Source organism: Phoenix dactylifera, chromosome 11 (genome assembly GCF_009389715.1).
Source record: "Phoenix dactylifera cultivar Barhee BC4 chromosome 11, palm_55x_up_171113_PBpolish2nd_filt_p, whole genome shotgun sequence".
Classification (NCBI taxonomy): Eukaryota; Viridiplantae; Streptophyta; class Magnoliopsida; order Arecales; family Arecaceae; genus Phoenix; species Phoenix dactylifera.
In genome coordinates, this window is record NC_052402.1 from 22,951,329 (window position 1) to 22,957,780 (window position 6,452).

General features: G+C 39.0%; 1 non-coding gene across 1 annotated transcript; it reads left to right on the forward strand.

Annotated features, from left to right (window-relative positions):
- The first annotated feature begins 5,807 nt into the window (after positions 1–5,807).
- Positions 5,808–5,913, forward strand: LOC113461441. The gene has a single exon (XR_003383711.1). It is a non-coding gene; the product is annotated as a small nucleolar RNA R71 (small nucleolar RNA).
- Positions 5,914–6,452: the final 539 nt, after the last annotated feature.

Consider the following 6,452-nt stretch of genomic DNA (forward strand, 5'->3'; position numbering starts at 1 on the left):
ATGCAATAAATTTCCATCTAACATGGGATGCAATGAGTCTTTTAATAATGCAACAGCAGAATTATTATTAGATGCATTATCAAAAGTAATAGACATAATTTTATCATTAATATTATATGAACATGCAGTTTGATAAATGACATTTGAAATTTGTTGCCCAGAATGTGGAAAATCAAAAGCACAAAAAGTAAGAATACGTTTATTTAATTGCCAATCATTATCAATATAATGAGCAGTAATGGCAATAAAACAATTACTACCTACAGATGCTGACCAAATATCAAAAGTTAATGAAATTTTTACATTTAAAGTAGAAAGTGTTTCAATTAAAACTTTGTCTCATTGCTAAAAAGTTAGTCATAGCTACTCTTCTAAATGTACGCCTACTAGTTCTTTTGTAAGCAGGTTGTAGGTTTAATTGAACATATTCTTCAAAATTAAAAGATTCACATAAACTAAAAGGTAATTCATCCTTAACTATCCATTTTACAAGTGCTTTTCTTTGATTTTCATGATTATATGCAAAATTACCTACAAGTAATTTCCCTTGTATATTAAGGGTACTTTGAGTTTGAGCATGAGAATCATGCATCCTATGACTCTCTTGATCTCTTTTTAAATGCCCTGTTCCCCCACTACTACTACAACTATAAAGTTTGGCACATTTTTTTACATTTAGCTTTCCAGACTCCATCAACCATAACTCTATCAAATTCATTCCATACAGCACTAGTCCTCTTACGAGAAGAGGTTTGATCTTCACTCGGTTCACTAGTTCTAGAGAAACTAGGAACATGGGGTTGGGGATTAGTTTCTTCTCCCTCAGAAACAGGAGGAATGCCAAAAATGACTTTTCTCAAAAGATGACATATCTAAATTGATGAATTCAAAAAATAAAAACTAACCACAAAGGAGGAATTGAGTAGAGGGTCGGAGGACAGAGGCATAGCCGAGATTCTGAGCTTCCTCTTGTGCTCTCAACAGGAGTGACCTTCTCTTCTCAACAGGAACCTCCTCTTTGTGTAGCACTTGAACACTTGCTAAATGCAAACTAAAAATTAAATAGCTAGAAGAGCACTTTAGAAGAGAGAAATAATAGTAGTAGAGAAGGAGAGAATAGTTGGTTTTGGTGTGGTGAGAATGAGGGAGGAAAGGGCCATTTATAGAAGCCCCAAAAAAAAAAATTTCCCAAAATACCCCTCAATTTAGCCGTTTTTGGACTGTTGGGAGGGGCAATTTTGGAAATCTCCCAAAATAGCCGTTGGAAACGGCTGTTTTTCTCCCCCCCTCTCCAGACGGGCCGTGCCAGGCACGGCCCGTTTGCGCCCGAGACGGGCCGTGCCCGGCACGGCCCGTCTCGTGCCGTGCCCGGCCTGGCCCGTCTCGTGCCGTGCCCGGCCTGGCCCGCCAATAGACGGGCCTGGTGCCGGGCCGGGCTTCCGTTCTGTGCTGAACGGGCCGTGCCCGGCACGGCCCGCTTCATAAGCGGGCCGGGCCAGGCACGGCCCGTTTAGACCTCGGGGCCCGGTGGGCCTGGGCCGGGCCGGCCCGGCACGGCCCGATGCCCAAGTCTAGCTGTGAATGGTGGACACGGCTAATGGCCTGGGAAGGAATCATGAACGACTGGAAAGCTTGGGAATTTAGTTGGGATAAGGATTGGTCGGTTTAGGAGGAAGGATTTTTAAGAGAAGAAGGACTGATTGTTGGGGTGATGAGATTGCTGGGATTTAAGTTTATCCCGTGGACGAAGAGGAGAATCACATGTGGTTCTGTTCCTAAACAGGGGAAAATGACGTGGAGGAAGATGGTGTTGCTGGGTTCATGCGGGGGATTTGGCTCTGTTTGGATGCCGTGAATGCAGGGGAGTTCGGAAGGCATGGGAGGCTAAATTCCTGGGATTCCTTTTAACGTGGATGAAGGATGAATGGCTGAGATGGGATGAGGCTTTGGGATCCGTGCAACTAGATGGTATGCTTTGAGATATGAGAAACAAGTAATTGAAGGGATTTTATTAAAATAGGAGAATTGGATCATATGGAAAAAAAAATTTGGAACGAGTGTGAAGAAATTTAGGTGAACGTGTGAAGAGTCAGAAATTAATGGGAAGCACTGGATTTTGGAGAAGAGTTCTTGGAGTCGACTCTGGAGGATGTAAATTGTGAAATGATGCAGTGTAGTTTTAGGCTTTACCTAATTAAGCGTGACTTGACCTGCATACATTAAGCTCAATCAGTAAATAAGTAAAACTCGAATTACCTTTAATAATTTATTAAAATGCAATAATGAAGGTAACACAATTTTTTAATTGAATTTACAAAATATCTGAATTAAAGTAATGATAAGTGCTATGAATAAAATATTAGTTTACGCATTATTTAGCACTTATCCCACCCCCAACCTATATTTTGCTAGTCCTCGAGCAAAATAAAATAAAATAAAATAAAATAATAAAAAAAAAACTAGCACACTTTCGTAGGAATCGCGATTGCATTTACCGTATGCAATAAGGCTTTAAAATCCTAGGTGGCCCCAGTGGACGAGTTTTGTCTTGTGAGGGTTTCCGGCTCAGATACCAGAAACTGTTGTCGAAAGAATTTATTTTATTGTTTTACAAATGTATAAGTGCCAATAATTTCAAAAGTACATAAAGTTTTAATTACTAAGTCAGCCCAAATCCTAGGTCAGTATGCAACTTAAGTTGAAATCATTAAGTTTCCATTAGGGAGTTGTAAGATTTTTTTATACTTGGATGCTCGGAGATATCTGGACCATACACAAGCTAAGACTTTAGATCTCCAAAATACTGCTAAAGCTAGTAGTTTCCAAGAATTGGTCAGATAAGACCTAATCACTGATTCAAAATCATCCTATCTTGCAAGATTTCAAGAGTTGTGGATGTTTACTTTAATACCTCAAGGGCTTTATCTGTAATATTCCAGTTTACTCAAATTTTGACAACGACGGCTTTCACACTATCATCTTTTTCAAGGTCAATATTATTTTCTCTTTCTTTTTTCTTTTTTTTTTCTTTTTTTTCAATTTATTTTGTATTTATAAATGAATTATGCACTTTTACTCTTGTAATGGTTCCTCCGTGTAGCGAGTATTCAGTCAACAACTCCCACGCCAGATGGCATAAGGTGTTGGGCATCAAGACTCCCCTACAGACCTATGCTCGGGTTCCTCATACAAGTCCGCTGACCTTTGACAATAGGTAGCCCTTTTCGATGTACCTGACAAAATTTATTTTTTTTAAATAAATATGGGATAATAGTGAATTAGATAGGAATGATTCATCAAGACTCAAGGTTGCTACTAGACTTAACAATATAATGTTGAACCTAACCCTTAGAAGTGCAGGCCATGTGTGTTGTGAAATTACAAAGTAAAAATTATCTTACAACTCACTAAAAGAACTTTTAATGAAAAGAATTGAAATTATCTTACTCCTGACTAGTCATTGGGCTTTTTAGATTTTATATACTTCGTGTGTTTATCATTTCAGCACTAAAGCATAGAAATTAGGTTTTTTATTTTTTGAGATGAACTTATTTAAAAATACAAAAATATGAAAAATATCTTCAAAAATTCGAATCCTATACCCCCAACCTAGATCAGACATTGTCCTCAATATTTTTTTAAAAAAATATTATATTATATATATATATTATTGTTTTTATTATTTTTATTTTGTTTTAGTTTGGACGAAAATATGATGCAGATGGAGGATAGAAGCATTTTACCATAGTTGCATCAGTAATATGAGGGATCCTGTTAAGAAAATAACAAAAAAAATGTGACAAAAAAATATGCAAAAATAACCTACGAGAATTGGGTTGCCTCCCAACAAGCGCTAAGTTTAACGTCTTCAGCCAGATGCAGCGCATCTTTATCAGATCATACCGGGTTCATGCCGAGTTCTCCAAGGAAGAAAATTTGTGGGAAACTGATTGTTGGGCACAGAGTTGGCTGCTTCTATGGCCTTTTCTATAGCAACGTCAAAATGGGTCAAGCATGTTTTCAGAGGGTCATCTTCTAAAATATAGGGAAGGGCTTCGTCTATAAGATCATCCATTTTGTCTATTAGGAAGCACTCAACTTTCCTCGCGGGTTGGTCGGTCGTATTGAACACATTTAATTTTACCTTCATGTTTCCAAATGATATGTTCATTACCCCCGTTCTACAATTAATGCCCGCATTGGCTGTGGCTAGGAAGGGACGACCAAGGATCACGAGGATTTTTTCCTTAGGATTAGGCTCATGTTCCATATCAAGGACGATAAAATCTACTGGAAAATAGAATTTGTTTACCTTGACAAGAACATCTTCAATTATCCCACGTGGTGTTTTTACAGATCGATCAGCCAATTGAAGGGATACCGAGGTTGGTTTTAACTCACCTAACCCAAGTTTCTCATAAACTGAGTAAGGTAAAAGGTTGACACTTGCCCCTAGATCTAAGAGTGCTTGATCAATAAAATTATTTCCTAAGACACAGGAGATGGTGGGAGCACCAGGATCTTTGAATTTCGGAGGGATATTGTGTTGGAGAATAGAACTCACTTGCTCAGTTAGGAAGACCTTTTTGGACACATGTGTCCTAGATTTTTGCTGTTGGGTACAAAGGTCTTTGAGAAATTTGGCATAGGAGAAAACTTGTCTAATAGCATCAAGAAGCGGAAGGTTGATTTTGACTTGTTTGAAAACCTCCATCATCTTCTCTAGTGAAGTTCCTTTCTTGCCAAAGAGAGTGGGTGCATTAAGTGCTTCAGAAAATGTAACTTTTGGAATGTGAGTTTTGGCAGACGGTGGACTAGCGGAAGAAAAAGAAGAAGGTTTTAGATTTTCTTTTGACACATTTCTATCCTCTTCTTCACCTTCCTTATTATTATCCTGCCCAATCCTATTGTCTACTATACGTCCACTCCTTAGGGTAGTCAAAGCATTAGCTTGTTCATGATGAATTGTATTTAGTTGATTTTTTTGAGCCATGTATTGTCCCCTAGGATTTCTCACTGGTTGGCTTGGAAGCTTTTCTTTCTCTCGCTTGTTCAGTGCATTAGCTAGTTGCCCCATTTGGGATTCTAACTTGGTGATAGATTGCGTGTGAGAGTGCACCAATTGTGTAATGGTTTTCAAACCTTGAAGAGAGGTCAACACTTTCTCCTCAAAGGCTGTGTTTCTATGGGGTGGAGGAGGAGTGTGTTGAAATTGAGTCGAAGGACGGTAGGGATGAATATTTTATGGGATTAGAAAATTCTGAGGGTTTTAAAAATTTTGAGAGTAGGGTTGGGCAGTATTCGAAGCTTGCTGCTTCCAAGAAAAGTTGAGATGATTCCGCCATCCCGGGTTATATGTATTGGAAAATGGGTCATTACCCAGTTTGGGCTGTGTTTGAGCAGCATTGATGTATTCTTGCACGAGTTCGGAGAATTGAGGTGCTGAGGGGCACTCATGGATAGGGTGGGATGGGCTAGAACAGATAGCACACACTTGTGCTTGGAAAGAGCTAACGACATGTCCTCCTATCATCAGTTGGTCAATCTTATGGGACAATGTATCTACCTTGCTAGACAGATCCATAGAATGACTTATTTCACAAATGGTCCCATTTCTTTGAGAACTCGGGGGTGCTTGACGAGAACAGGAAGCATGGTGGAGGGAGTTTTCATTAAGATTTTCAAATAATTCCCATGCTTCATGCTCATTTTTAAGCATGAAAGTTTCCCCACAAGAAGCATCAACCATCTGACGATTTCGTTCAGACAACCCGTCATAAAAACTATGCACTAATTGCCACTTGGGTATCTGATGATGTGGGCATTTATGGATTAGGTCCCGAAATCTCTCCCAGGTTTCATGAAATTCTTCTCCCTCAGTTTGGAAGAAGCTTGTGATGGCACGTCTAAACTGGTTCGTTCTTCCTATAGGAAAATATTTTTTAAGAAATTCTTGTTGCATTTGATCCTAGGAATGAATTGAATTGGCTTCTAAAGAATTTAGCCATTGCTTGGCTCTATCCTTAAGGGAGAAGGGGAATAATCTAAGTTTCATAGCATCATCAGTAAAGTTCTGAATCTTGACAATGGTGCAAATCTCAAGGAATTCATCTAGGTGTTTATATGGGCCTTCATTGGTGAGCCCATAAAAAGATGGGAGCATTTGGATCATACTAGACTTTATTTCATATTGTACAGCTGCTACCTCAGGTAATCGAATGCAAGATGGGGAAGTGTAAATGGTTGGAGTAAAGTACTCCCTCAGAAGTTCGGGTTGTTCTTCAGCCATCTCAGGAGGTGGGGATGATTCTAATGTTTTGATCTTAGCTCGAATATTCCTAAGAGTCCGTTCTATTTCAGGGTCAAAAGGTAATAGGTCACGCACTCTAGAACGACTCCCTTGCATAAACTAGTACTTGATCAGTCAAGCATGCAATAAAAGAAAAACACAT